This window comes from Oenanthe melanoleuca, chromosome 5 (genome assembly GCF_029582105.1).
Source record: "Oenanthe melanoleuca isolate GR-GAL-2019-014 chromosome 5, OMel1.0, whole genome shotgun sequence".
NCBI classification, from domain to species: domain Eukaryota; kingdom Metazoa; phylum Chordata; class Aves; order Passeriformes; family Muscicapidae; genus Oenanthe; species Oenanthe melanoleuca.
The window spans coordinates 26515559-26530038 of NC_079339.1; the positions used below are offsets into that span (position 1 = coordinate 26515559).

A 14480-nucleotide genomic window follows, 5' to 3' on the forward strand; every position below is an offset into this window, starting at 1 on the left:
TGTTGTCATGTTTTATTCTGTTTTATTGTGGATGCAGAACTGTGTGCTATTATAAAACCTGTGTGCTTTTGCCATTTAGACTCTGTAATCTATTCCTGCTCTTTGTTTTAAAAGCCTCTGAATTTGATAGTGTTTATAATCCACTGATGGGACGTTAGTAGTGCATAAATTGTAGTAGGAATGGTCAATTGTGAGAAATGAGTGTGTACTTTTCTTGCTACTCCCTTCCTTCTGGTGTGTGTCACTAAATTGACAACTTACTTGCTGGGGCACAGTGATTTGACTCTTTCTGCCAAATGGAGTTGTCAAGTCTCTTGTATGTTAATGTTGTAAAGCTGATCCAATAAGCTGTGTGTGTGTGTTGGACAACTCTTATTTTTATTCCTAAAGAAATGAGGAGTTATTTTCATTACAATGTCTTAAAAATGGGTGTTTTGTACTTAGAGAGAACCTTTATTCTAGTAATTAATAAATCTCTGTGTATGGACAGACATTCAGATTTTTAAATCTGAGGCTTATCTATGCCAAGCAAAGCAGAATCAGGTATTTTGTCCTTGTTCTGCTGGGGCCTAAGATCAAAATTCATTCTGAATTTGGCACTGGTGTGCTGCTGTCAGAGTGGCCTGGGTGGAAGGAAGTGTGAGACTTGTGCTTAGGTGTTGAAATGGTTCTACAGATAGAGAAGAGAGCTGCAGAGAAGTCAGAGCCTGAGGAAACCTATGAATAATGGATGCCTTTGAGCACTATTTAATACAAAGGAGATGTTAGGGTAATGAAGGTGATTGATTATCTAAGTTATTAGCTGACATCTTCCCTCCTGAAATGATTACTTATGTAACTCATTTGATTTCCCTAAATTATATATTAAGAATGAATTGTCTTTGGTGAGTTGCCTTCTGTCTAGCTAGTTTTGTGGTTTAATTCTGACTAGTCATTATTTCAGGTTCTGACTTTGCAACTGTTCCGATGCAGCTTCCCTAAGAAAAAGTTCTTCACTATAAATATGAACAGGTTTCCTTCAAAGTAAAGAGTTGAACAGAAGTTGAGATGGGAAAAAGTCTGAGAGTTCAAAGTGAGAACGTATATTAGTGGAACCGCTGTGTGAGCCTTTTGGAAAGCAGCTTTTGTTTGATTCTGAACTAGTCTGGATGAAGTCCACCTTTTTATAATTGATATTTAAAGGACTTTTTCTACTTATTTCATAAAACTTGATCATGAATAAAATTAATTTTCTTCTTGTCAAACCTGGTTTTCCATTATTCTTCAAGTGGGAAAGCTTAAAACTTGTAGAAAGCTTGAAAGGACAGATCTTAGCCTGGAAAGGCACATTTTCATACTGAGAAGATGAAATAACATTTCCTGCATCTTTCTGTATGTGGCATAATTGCTCAAAGCAGGCAGAGCTTAAGAGGAAGATTTTGTCTGGTATGGTTTCCAGTTCTTGTGCCTTTAGATCAGCACTATTCTTCTAAATCCCATGCCTGTTTTCAGGAGGGCTTTGCTGCCTGTTGCTGCTGTAGGTCAAAGATCAGGTTCTGGTTTCAGAGTGATTGCTAACCTACAGGCTGACTAAATTGTGCAAGGGAAGATCTTCCTTCAGAAGTACTGGAGAAGTCAGTGCACAGTTATTTTCCATTGAGGTGGCTTGATTTATTAGCACAGAGATAATGGTGTCTGCACCTAAGAATTACTCAGACCATGAGCCAAGCCATGGGTTGCAGTTTTAACTGCTATTCAAAGTAGGTTCTGCCTCGTGGCTCTCGGTCCCACGCTACGTTAACGAAAGCAGTGATCCTGGGTGAGGCAGATGTAGAACAAGTCTTTTCTTCCTCCCACAGTCTTATTTTAAGTTTGATTTTTAATTTTTTTTAATTTTTTTTTTTTTATTTTCATTGGTTAAAATATACAGTAGTTCCTGAAGACGAAAAGGGTGTGTTCAAAAGATACTTCAAGGAGAGAAAAGAAATATAATTCATCAAGTAATTAGAAGTTTTAAGTACATGGTGAGGACTACCTATTTAAATAAAGGTGACTTGCAAAGCTTCTGTGTTTTTTGTTCATTTGTTTGGGTTTTTTTTTTAAAAGGATGCTGGAGCCACAACATCTACTATGATTCTTTTGAAATCAATTCTGGATACAAAAGTGAGGGAAGTATCTCACAGTTATGACAAGTCACAAGTCTAATTTCATTTTGCAATTAGTTCAGTCATGCCAACTGAAGCTTTTCATGCTTACAAAGTCAGTAGTGTTTATGATTAATGGAACAATTAGAATTTGTGTTAGAATAGGTAAACACACAGAAATTCTCTCACACTGGCTTTACTGAGAGCGAAGATACATCCACTGAAGCAGCCAACATAATTCCTAAATGCTGGCTAAGATGGAAAATAACTATGACTGAAAACGGGTAATGTTTTTCAACTAACAGGACTTAAAATATGAAGATTTGTCTGTAGGAATTCTTCCTCTAAAGGCAGTTTCATCCTGGCTGCTAAGAGAATCTTGTGTTGGTTGGTAGCAGTGGAGATGGAAAAATTGCCATTTCCAGTTTGTCCCCTGAGCCTCAACTCTCCTGGGATGATGGCAAATGAACCACAAGTGCCTATTGACAATTCCTAGAGGGTATTTGGTGACTTCTTAGATTCTGACTGTAGGAGGCTGAAAGCAAGCTGATGCTACCCAAAAAGAGTATTAGAAGCACTAAAAGTTAACCTTTTGGCAACTGGTAACATCAACTTTTAAGAAAAGGGCTTGCTTTTTGGGTAAAATGATTTTAGAGGTCATTGTCTTAGAACTGCTACCAAACAAACAAACATGAAGTCTTCATCTTTAGATAAGCTTTGCATTAGTCTTCTGTATTATTCTTAGTACAGCTTTCAGTCACAAAATAGAACTTAAAAAGAATAGCTATATAGTGAAAAGAAAATACATATCTGGAGACTGTGTAATGTGCTGATACTGAAGCAGTTTGGTATTTGGTATCCTTACAGCTGGCATTCTTGGAAAAAGAAATTCTACAGCCAGTAAATTTATCAGTAGAATTTGAGTCTAAAACATGCAGACTTGGAAAGTATTTTCCTTTTGGAGTAACTGGTTGTGAAGGCAGTTTGTCCTTCACAGAAAAGTAGCCAAAACATACTGGACAAGAAAGGTGGGAAACTGGTTGTGTTTATTCATGATCGCTTCTACTGTGCTCTCAAACTTGAAGGCAGTTTAGGTGTTGAGGACAGAAAAGGCTGAATTTTTCACTTTGTTAAACTGTGTGTTCTTAAAAATGTATACTCAAATGAAGTAGGACTAAGATAAGGTCTAGTAATTGTTAGCAATTAAAAGTGCCAAGTTCCAGTTACATACAAGTGTTCTCTTACATCTGCATTAAAGCAATCTTGTCGGCTTTCTTCTTTAGTTTTTGAATGAAGGCAGACATCAATTTCTTTGAAACTCTCAGTATAATGGCTCGAGTGTTTGAAAGATTTGCTTTAATAACTGGGGGAGAATGTTGCCAAAATCCAAAGGAAATTGTGAAATGCAGTTTAGTAATCAGTGCAATGTGTTTTAAATTTAGTCCCTGAAGTCTGCCTAGAAGAAAAACTATGGTATTCGGGAAAACTGTTGGTGTTAATAAAGTCACAAACTAGGAAAGCAAAGACAAACCTTATTTAGCATTTCCCATTTGACTCCCATAATTTTACATAGCTGTACTGAAACAATTGCTTTCATTGGCAAGATTACCTTTTCTCAATGGGTTGTATTACAGTACCTTAATTATATTTGACTGTGAATTTCCAAGTGGAAGAGATTTTGTCAACACTGAAAAATTGTAAAAAGCATTTAAAAAAAAACCAACTTTATGCCCTATCAGGGCATGATAGGTGCAGGTGGTGCAGATGGAGTAAAAGGTTGAACTCGCAGGATGTAAGTTGTAGTTCCTGAAATGATCAACTACATGTTACTGTTAGCTCAGTCCTGCTAGACTGAACCATTAGTGACTGCCACACTTTGAAGCACTTCCCAAAGTGCTGCACCCAGGCTAACTACGAGGAAGAGGCAGGGTGTGAGGTGGCTCTGTAGATCCTTGACTTTGAGTTGTGGACTTGGGATGACTCTACTTGGGTGGGTCCCAGGCTTTGTTGCAGAGGATGATATGTACACTATAGCTCAGCTTGCCTTTATCTTGGTTAATGAGAGTTTGTCTCTGTGTATTGATTCAGTCTACAAACAGTGGGGCTGTACAAAATTGGGTCCCAAGTTTAGACTTGCCCACCTTTAGGTAGTGTAGTTGCTGTAATTTTTCTCCTGTCTCTGGTGGAAAAGAAAACCAACTCAGACTTCGCCTTGTGATATCTCTTCTTCATCGTAATAGAGTTAAAAGAGTAATATTCTTTATCAGCAGGACACAGCTTTCGATTCCATAGCTCTGTAAAGCTCAGTGGTGTGGAATATGTTTTAGCACATCTCTAAATTAATCTGTTCCAATTATACTCTGAGTAACTGAAGGAAAAAAAAAAGACAAAAATACAAAACAGCAGCAAAGAAAAATGCTTAGACTTTTAGTGAAGAGTGTCTTAGCCTAGGGTTTGAGTCACAGGCAGAGTTACGTTTAAATTCGAGTAGGATCTGGAATGTTAGTCTGTTAAAGTATTGTCTAACTGAGCCCCTTCTTTATAGTTAGTTATTCAGCTTAAAGTACAGATATTAAGGTAGCTATGTGTTTGGCCTTTGCTTGTGCCAAGCACACCCCAGGTGTTGGCCTTTATGAAATTCCTTGTCTGGATAGCAAAGTACAGAGTTCCCTCTTTGGTGATGTAAGGACTCTGATACCCTGTTGAGTACATGGGCTTATGTAGGCAGTCCAAGTGTGTTTGGGTAGGTGTCATTAATGAACTTGGCCCATAGTAGTACTGAAATTTTTGTCTCTTGTTTTCTTTAAGCACTTGTTTAAAAAGTATTCTTCTCTTTAGATAATGTGTGTTAGCTTATATAAAAGCATGCCATGGTGAGTTAATTTGGCTTAGAGGCATTAGGGACTGGTATCTTTCTCTCTAGCTTGAGTCTCTCCATGTGCTCACCATCCCATCAGCTCCCTTTTTTTATGAGAGAGAAAGGTGTCAGCTGTAAAATTCAGCAAGTCTTGTCTGTGGCATGCACATACATATCGGCTCTCTCCATGTTTAACTTCCTGGTGTTTAGGTAGGACTTACATTGAGTCTCTCTTTTCTTATTTTGATTGTTTTTTTTCCTTTGGTGCCCCATTTTGAAGTACAGTGTGGGCTAATGGTAAATCTTCTACTAGGTCAAATAGCTAAAAATTAGATGCAATACAATTTCACCTCAAGTAGAAAGTCCATGTTTTATTTGAGCTACAGCTTATGCTGTAAATCACACTCTACATTTTTTTAAAACTTCAAATGTTGGGTTCTCCTAATATACCTTGGCAAATTATTCCAGTGTCTAAGAATAAGCTACAAATGTTCATCTAATATCAAATGCCAGGTACTTGATCTAGCAGGAAAAAACCAAAAGATGAAAAGAAGTTTGAAGTCTTTGTCATTTAGATTATGACCTAGTTTTTGTTTTATTTTCTATTTCAGAAGTCAGTTAAGTAAAATATTAGAACTCAGTTTTCATGTACCTGTGGAAATGGGATGAGCTTCTCTTAAAATGTGGGCACCTGAACTGTAGGTACCAGTTGGGGATGAAGATGACCTGTCAATGGGCTTTCCCTGCCCGTGTGTTCTGATGTCATTTATTCTGTCTTGCAGCATCAAATACTCACCTCGTCCTCACTTTACTGGCATAACCAGAATCCACGGTAGTCTCTAGTTTAGCCTATGTTCTTTTTGTGTAGACATGATCTTATGTTTGACTTGTCATAATCCATATTGAAAGCAATTTACTGTTGAAAGGAATTTGTCACCATAACTAGTCCTTTTTTGCTACCTCTGAATTTGTCAGTTTCTGATACTGGCAGATTGTGCTGTTGAATATTCTTCTTTGCAGACGTAAGTACAATACAAGAAGTATTAAGTGTAACGCTAATCTGTGCTGGACACAAATAGAAAATTGAAACACCTTCTTCTTTACCTTGTGGACTTCTATTTACCTGTTAATCCAATTAATTGATCACATAGGTAGGTCAACATTAACCCAATTGAAATTAAGATTATGCAGCTGAATTTGATGGGGTTTATAGGCCTTTATTTAACTCCCTTGAAACCGTGATACTAGAGGTTAGATTATGGTGGTTCTTGGGACAGAAGCTCAGAACTTATGACAGAAGTAGTGAGATTGTACTTCATTCTTCATTTGTCAAATAATTGTATTATGGAGGTCTGGAGACATCTTAGTAGAGAGAAAAGAAAGATTTCATTACTTTATTATTATATGATCTGATTATCAAATTAGTAATGTAAGAAACCATGGATTACAAATGAGTTTAGCAGCCCTTCCATTATTTGCTGAATAGCTAGTATGGCTTCCAAGATGTGAAACAAGCATTAGAATGTGTAGAGTGTTCCTTCTAAAAGTATTTGTTTTCTGAACGTAAAAGGTCTTACAGTGTAAAAAAGCAGGATATGAAATCAAGTATTTCTGCACTGTGGTTATAGCTGAGTTGCACAAGTCAAAACCTGTCCTTTCCTCTTTACCAGGTAAGAACTAGTTTATATGCACTCCAAATAGTGCAGAGAATATGCTTCAAATCAGTCTATTCTGAGTTGTTTAGATGAACTTCTCTCAAAGTCGGTCTCAGGAAGATGGAGTTTAGTAATGTATTATGCTAACTCGTCTGAAGAAGTTGAAAAAGCTACTGTACTTCACTGCTATTTTTTTTTTTTGGTGCAAAATTATGTCAAAACTTTCAGAAATAAAGCCAGAAAAAGCAATCCAGAGTCTTTAAAATAGTATTCTGTTCCATACATGTGAAAGCAGTTTCTGAAAAAATGTCATTGGCAACCTCAGATGGCAGCCTTCAATTTAAAGGAGTAGCAAAATGAGTCATTTTTAAAACATAAAAAAAAAAAAAAAAGTCAGTAGTGTGTTTTTTGTCCAGTAATAGGAAAAGGATCGACTCTGGATATGAAATGCTAAGCTTTATTGCATTTGCATTAGGCAGAATTATTAACATTATATTGTAGAGGCTGTGGCACATTTTTGGCAAGCTGATACATTCCTCCCTTTCTCTGTTGCTTCCTCCCACTCAAGAACTTTTGTCTTTTCTATCTGCTTTTTGAAAAGAGAAATGTGGTGTGCACAAAGGCCTCTGAAACTGTAATTCAATTTTGGATTTGATATAAAGCTAAACTGTTACCATAAATTCAGATTACAGAAATACACAAAGCTAAAAGCCTTTGTTTTCTTATTTAAATAAAACCAAATACAGTCAAACTGTAGTAGGGAATTAACAAGCCTGACTTTTGTAGTTAATACACGGCAGAGCTGAAAAATGACTGTTGTGTAAGGTGATCATGCCTTCTCTGTATGTTTTTGTGTATTTTCTTCTTTGAGAGGAGGCTATTATGAAAGATGACAGAGAGTTAAATCTATATATAAGAAAAGCCCAACACTTGTCACAAGAAGTGTATGGTAGTATGATGCCAACTACTGTCATGTTCTATTTTTAGCAAGTATGAATTTGGTCTGTGGTTCTACTGAGAAATCTTGGTCTCTACTGGATGAATTTGGGGAAAAGCAGTGCAATTTTTGTGTTAGAATGGTAAGAACTTTTCATCATCAAATCTGTTGAATGTCCCATGAACTGTACATGAAAATAGCTACTTGCCATGAGTTGATACCTTGGAGGATTCTTTTGAGCCTGTTGTATGCAAAATCCCATTAGCAAAGTTCAGAGGTGGCTCCATACGCTGCACACACACAAGATCTTTTATGAACAGCCTTGGCATGCTACATGTGTGGTTGTTTCTAAAACAGATAGTAGCTCTTCCCCTCTGCCTCTGTTTATTTATAGACATAGATGAATTAAAAAGCTTGATTCATCTGCAGGCGGCTTTTTATTTATTTAATTTATTGAAATAAAAAGTCTATAAAAAGTAATGCTCATCTTTAAATGGATAATGAAGTAGCTTAGGACTAATATTTATATAGTAAGTATTTTTAATAAAACTAGTAATACTTAACTCTAAAGACATTTCACTGTTGAAATCTAAAGGTATTTCATGTTGGAATATAGAGTAGAAGAATTATGTTACTGAGATGAGATGAGAGGAGGCAGGGGAGAGGATGCTGAAGCTGACTCTTCATAGCCAAGGATATCTAAAAATGAAGCATAAATACTAACACAAATCTTCCTTTTTAGGTCTTCTGCAAGTTTTTTTCAATAATATATTAGGCTTGCATGGAAAGGTTTTGGTAGCAGGAAGGGCTCAGGCGTGGCTTGTGAGAAGCTCCTCTCATGTCTGGCATAGCCAGTGTCAGATGGCTCCAAGGTGGAGGTGCTGCTGGCCAAGGCTGAAGTCTTGCAGTGGTGGGATAACAGATTTAAGAAGGGGAAAACGTGTTTGTGTGGGAACAGTTGCAGGCAGACAGGAGTGAGCACGTGAGAGAAGCAGCTCTGCAGTCACCAAGGTCAGTGAAGGAGCGGCAGGAGAGGCTGGAGGTGCTGGAGCAGAGATTCCCTGGCAGCCCATGGGTGAAGACTGTGGTGAGCCAGGCTGTGCCCCTGTGGTCTGTGGAGGTCCATGGTGAAGACACCCACTTGGAACCCCTGGAGATCTCCCATGCTGAAAGTGGCTGCCCAAAGGAGACTGGGACCCTATGGGAAGGCTGTACTGGAGGATGCACCTGGCAGGACCTGTGGACCATGGAGAGAGAAGCCCAGGCTGAAGCATGTCTTCTGCCAGGACATGTGACCCCACAGGGGACCCCTGCTGGAGCAGTCTGTTCCTAAAGCACTGTACCCTGTGGATGGGACCCACGCTGGAGCAGTGTGTTCATGAATTGCAGCCCAGTGGGAAGGACTCATGTTGGAGAAGTTCATGGTGCATAATCTCCCATGGGAGACGCACCATGCTGAAGCAGGGAGAAAATTGTTTCTCGTCCTACTCTGATTTGGTTGGTTATAAATTAAATTATAAATAAACTCGACTTGCAAGTCAAGATTGTTTTGTCCATGACAGTAATTGGTGACTGATGACCCTGTCCTTACCTTGACCCAAGAGTATTTTCTCTGCCCTGTCCAGTTGAGGAGTGAGAGTCATGGGAATTTCTTTGGTGGGCACCTGGTGTCCAGCCAAGGTCAGCCCATCACAAAATTATAACTGTTTTATGAAATTTGTGGAAAAAAACAGAACAGCTAGCAGTTTGATAGTGGAAGACATCTGGTTGTTTCTAGACAAAGTTTTTCAAGTGGTAGCAAAAACTTTAAAAAGTGACAGGGAAGTATCTAAATAAATGTCTTGGAGATTGCCATGGAAGTTCAGGGATGCTTAAGAAGGTGGGGTTCTGTTTGACTGGTGCAGTGTTGCATCTTGTCAGCTCTTGTTCCCAGAAGTGTTGGTGGGGTCAAAAATTTTCAAATATTCAGCTATCGCGCAAACCTTTCATCTGTGTTAAGTACTAATCCTTAGTGATATGCTGGAATTGTGGCTTTTTTAGCTCATACATCATCTCAGTGTATGCTGCCTGACCACAGTTGCCATTTTCTGCCCTTTGCATGTTTGTAATGAAACTGTTGGACCACTTTGTACAATCGCCAAGTTCTCCTCAAGAATAGACTGAGGAGCATGTTCATTTTAGTAAAGTTGAATTAGGGAAGCATTAGTTGGGTGAGTAATACTGTACTTTTGTCCATGTGGGCAAACCAGTTTTTCTCGTTCAGTGGTAACCAGCATAATGTAAAATATGTGTATTTGGGTCGCACTTTCTTTGTTTCATTTCTAAGCTAGTATTTCGGGAGGATTGTTTTAAGTTTTCATGTGCTGCTTATAATGATCTTGAAATTCCAAATTCTGAAACGTTTATGAAACCAGCTTTGGGAAAGCTAGCAGAAAATTCCATTATTCAGCATCTGAAGGCCTTTTATTTTGTTTTTTCCTTTATGAAATTTAAGTCTGGTTGTTTTCTCAGCAGATGTGTACAGATGTCACAGTATGCTTAGGTGCAGTTTAATGCAGACAGGTGACCTGGTGGGGACTTTAATTATAATATTTAGTAGCATAGTCTTAGTCATATCAATATTTCTGTAAACTGAATGTCCATAAGCAGATTCCTTGTGAATATGGCCTAGTAGTACTCACTGTTATTCTTACCAGCTAGTGCTCAGGAAGGGTTTGATGAGCTTCTTGCTGGATTTGTATTGAAGACTGGCCTATAATAGATATAGCCCTGGAGAGAAACTCCTTATTAAGGGTATGTTTACTCTCCTTATATATAAGGAGAGCTATACAATAGAGTAAGACGCTATTGCCATTTTGTTCAGTTTTGAGTATACTGAAATTAAAAACCAGTAGCAGGAAAAATCCCGATACTAAAGGTACTTTGATGGTTTTTTCCCCTCAATGTTTTTTTCTTCACTCCCAGACTCACATAGCATAAACAGGTATATATTGTACAAGAGATTTTGTTTTGGTTAAAGATTGTTAGCAGTGACCATTGAATAGGGTGAGATCTGATAAAAACCACAGAAATTCTCTTTATGAAAAGGAAGTAATATTAAGAAATGGTCCACAGTATTGAAATAATAATTTATAATAGTTAATCTAAGTTTCTCGATTTTGTGAAGTAAATCCTGTTACTTTAGAAGTCCAAATAGTAAAGGACCATTGTCTGGTCCACTCTAAACTGGAATTCTTTGATGAGCTGTTTCTGACCTGTGGATCACCAGTAAGATTTTTGCTTGCTGAAGCTTTTTTTCTGCATGTTTTGTTAAAACCCTAAATACTGGGACTCTAACAGAACTGTGTATCTGCTAATTAGTGAATGCCATCAGTTTCTGGACAAAAATAATTATTTTAATGTCTTTTGATAAAATTGTTGCTTGTCAGTTGGTCACACTTTTTCCTCGGTGTGTGCAGAAATAACTTGTAGAGATGCAGGCATGCTCAGATGCCTCTTTAGATGTGTGAAATGCTGAGTGGTGTGACCCATTGTGCTGTTTCAAGACAGGATTTCAAATGCTTGGTCAGAATTGTGTTGATACAGGCATGGCTTTGAGTGTCTTGGCCTTTAGGGTTGCTTGAGATGTTACGGGTCTCATGTTAATACCTGAATTTTCAATTAATGTCTTGAGAAGAGATACAATTTTGCTTTTTGAATGGAGGTAGTAACTGGAAAATGAGTAAAGTTTAAATGAATAGCACTAATTTTCATAATATCTTTGTTTTCTTCTTTACTCATTTGTTTTGGTACCTGTTCCATTGAGTTTTAAATCTGATGGGTTAAACCACCTCTCACCGATGTCCATTGGGACACTGAGCCATTGACCACTACTCTCTGGATGCAACCAACAGCTTAGTGTCCCAAAGGACTTTGGTGACAAATGGTGCCCCTCAGGTGTCTGTGCTATTTAATGTCTTCTTTAATGACATAGTTGAAGGGATCAGGTGCACCCTCAGCTAATTTGCTGATGACACCCTCTGCTCTGCTGAGACCCCACCCACCGTGCTGCATCCAGCTCTGGGGTCCCCAGGACAGGAAAGACAGTCTCCTTGGAGTGCATCCAGAGGAGGGCCATGAAGATGATTAGAGGGCTGGAGCACCCCTCCTGTAAGGAAAGGCTGAAAGAATTGGGGTTGTTCATCCAGGAGAAGGCTCTGGGTAGACCTTATTGCAAGTTTCACTACTCAAAGGGGCTATTAGAAAGACAAACATTTTAGCAAAGTCTGCTGCAACAGGACAAGGGGTAATGACTTTAAGATGAAGGAGTCTGTTTAGATTAGGTGTATGGAAGAAATGTTTTGCAGTGAGGGTGGTGAAACACTGTAACAGGTTGCCCAGAGATGCCCCATCCCTGGAAATGTTCAGGTTGAGTGAGGCATCGAACAACCTGATCTAGTTGAAGATATCCCTGCTCATTGCAGGGGGCGTTGTATAAATGAACTTTAAAAGCTCTCTTCCAATCCAAACTATTCTATGATTCTGTGAAAACGTTCCAGTAGTAGAAGCACTTGCTACTTTGTATTCACTACCACACTCAGACAGAAAAAAGTCTTTCTGACTGTTTTCTGAAGGTGTCACACCCAACCTTTCTTCATCTGCCATTCTACTGTTGATCAGGTTGTGAGAAAGAAGTAGATGAAAGAGCTGCATGCTGGGTGTTTGAGTTTTAGTGTGGGTTAGGGTCAAACATAAATAGCTATATTTATAGAGGAAAGAGGGAGAGCTGCACTGAACTGATTATACTTGTAAATGCACTGGAGTTTTACCTAGAGCACTGAGACAAAATGGGTGCTTGTTTTGGAATAAATTTAATTAAAGTTTTGTTCAAAGGCTTTTTGAAAAACCTGTTAAATCAGTTAGTGGGCCACCAATTTAGAGGGAACTGATTAAGGACGTACTGTAGGTTTCCTCAGCTTTTCTTTGTTTGTGTTTCTACAGATGTCTAGACTTCTTGTGCCTTTAAGAGTTGCCTCATCACACAATGGTAGAGTGGCTGGAATGTCCATAGCTGGCTATTCTAAAACATATATGGACTTCTACAAAATCGGATTTTGTTTATCCCTCTTAGTTGCTAACTTAGATTTAGTTAGGTTTGAAATAATTTATTATTTTAAAACACACTGAAATTTGGGAATACACTGCTTTTTATAAGTGCAAGGATCTCATTTTTGTCTTGACAGATGTCAGGCTGTTGATATCAGCTAGTCTACTTCTCCACAGCTTTTACTACTGCTGTTTGTTTTAGACACTTTGTTTAAACCAGCCTATTGCCCTAAAGTACAGTTCCATTTCTCAGAACTGCTTTTATTTTGCATTTGAATGCAGCATCCACTATCCTGTGGCATAAAGCCGGTTTTGGTACGTGCTTGTTGGTAGCTCAGTCTTTTACCATGTACTGTCAGAGATCTTTAATGCATACTGTCCAGAACTATTGAGTTGTTTAAATTGTTGGTTATAACATTTCACCTCTTGACATGTGTGTGACGTTGCCTTGCCCTAGAAATGCAGGGCAGGCCTTAAGGTATGAGTTAATACATAAGATGAAAGAGCTGTAAAGTGAAACACAGAATGCATAACCACCGGGATGCATCATTTAGATTTCCTGACAGTAACAATTCACTTTCGTCACAGTTATAAACACAGAGGTTGTGCTGCTGTTGAGAAGACAGCTGTGTTGCTGCCTAATCACGCTCATTCCAGTGCATATCACATCTGTCAGACAGGCTCTCTTTTTGGCTGCAGGAGCAAGTTTAGCCATCATTAGCATGATACTTGTGCCATAAGGTTAAACAGAGTAGAGAGGCAATTTGGAGTTGGTTATCGTTGCCTTGTTTTTGTGTACTGTATTACAATGGTTAAGTTACAATAGGCCCAATGTGAAGTTTTTCAAGAAGTGCCTATTGCCTTACTTTTCTGTTTTTTGAATCTGAACTTCACTGTACCTCCTGCTTGTGTGTGCATGAGGAATGGGATGTAGAAGAAGTGTGACTGGGATTGGCTTTGGACCTCAGTTTTCAGGTAGGTGTTTAGGGGCCTGAAGGGCAACAGGAAAGACTTCTGCAAGTACATCATCAGCCAGAGGGAGATGAAGGAAAACATAGAAAAAGCTGAGGACTAGATGTCTTTTTTACCGTGGTCTTTATTGGTAGGATTTGTCATCTGGAGTTCCAGACCTTAGAGACTAGAGGGAAAGTCTGGAACAATGCAGATTTAGCCTCAGTAACGAAGGACCAAGTAAGGGAACATTTTAAAGGGTTCACTGTAAGAAAGCCCATGGGAATTGATAGAATGCACCTACAAGTGGTCAGAGAGCTGATATCGTAGCAAAGCCACTCTGAATTGTTTTTGAAAGATTGAGATAATGGAATACTCTTCTTGAGGGCTGGAAGAACGCATGTTGCTTTTGCCTCTAAGAAGGGCAGGAGGATCTGGATATTTGCAGACTGCTCAGCTGCACCTAGACCCCTGGAAAGATGACGGAGCAAATTCTCCTGTGAAGCCATTTCCAAACATAAGAAGGATATGAAGATGATTAGCAATAGTTATTGTATCTTTAAGAACAGGAAATTGTGCTTGACCAACCTGGCAGCTCTCTGTGACAAAATGACTGGGTTGGTGAAGGAGAAAAGAGAATTTTGTACTGTTAGACTTTAACAGTGCTTTTATCCATGTCTCCCTTAACACCCTAGCTATCTGGTCCAGCTAAGCAGACAGGGAAAGGGATTGCAAATTGGCTGAAATGCTGGGCTCCGAGGGATGTGAGTGGTGACACAAAGTCTAGCTGTAGGCCAGTTAGCAGTGGTGTGCCCTAGGGGTTGATAGTAGTGCCTGGGCTGTTTATTTTCATTAATACCTAAGTGATGGGA

General features: G+C 38.7%; 1 protein-coding gene across 19 annotated transcripts in view; it reads left to right on the forward strand.

Annotated features, from left to right (window-relative positions):
• The window catches only part of NUMB (NUMB endocytic adaptor protein), a 91860-nt gene that overhangs the window by 13488 nt on the left and 63892 nt on the right, over positions 1-14480 (forward strand). The window lies entirely within an intron of this gene.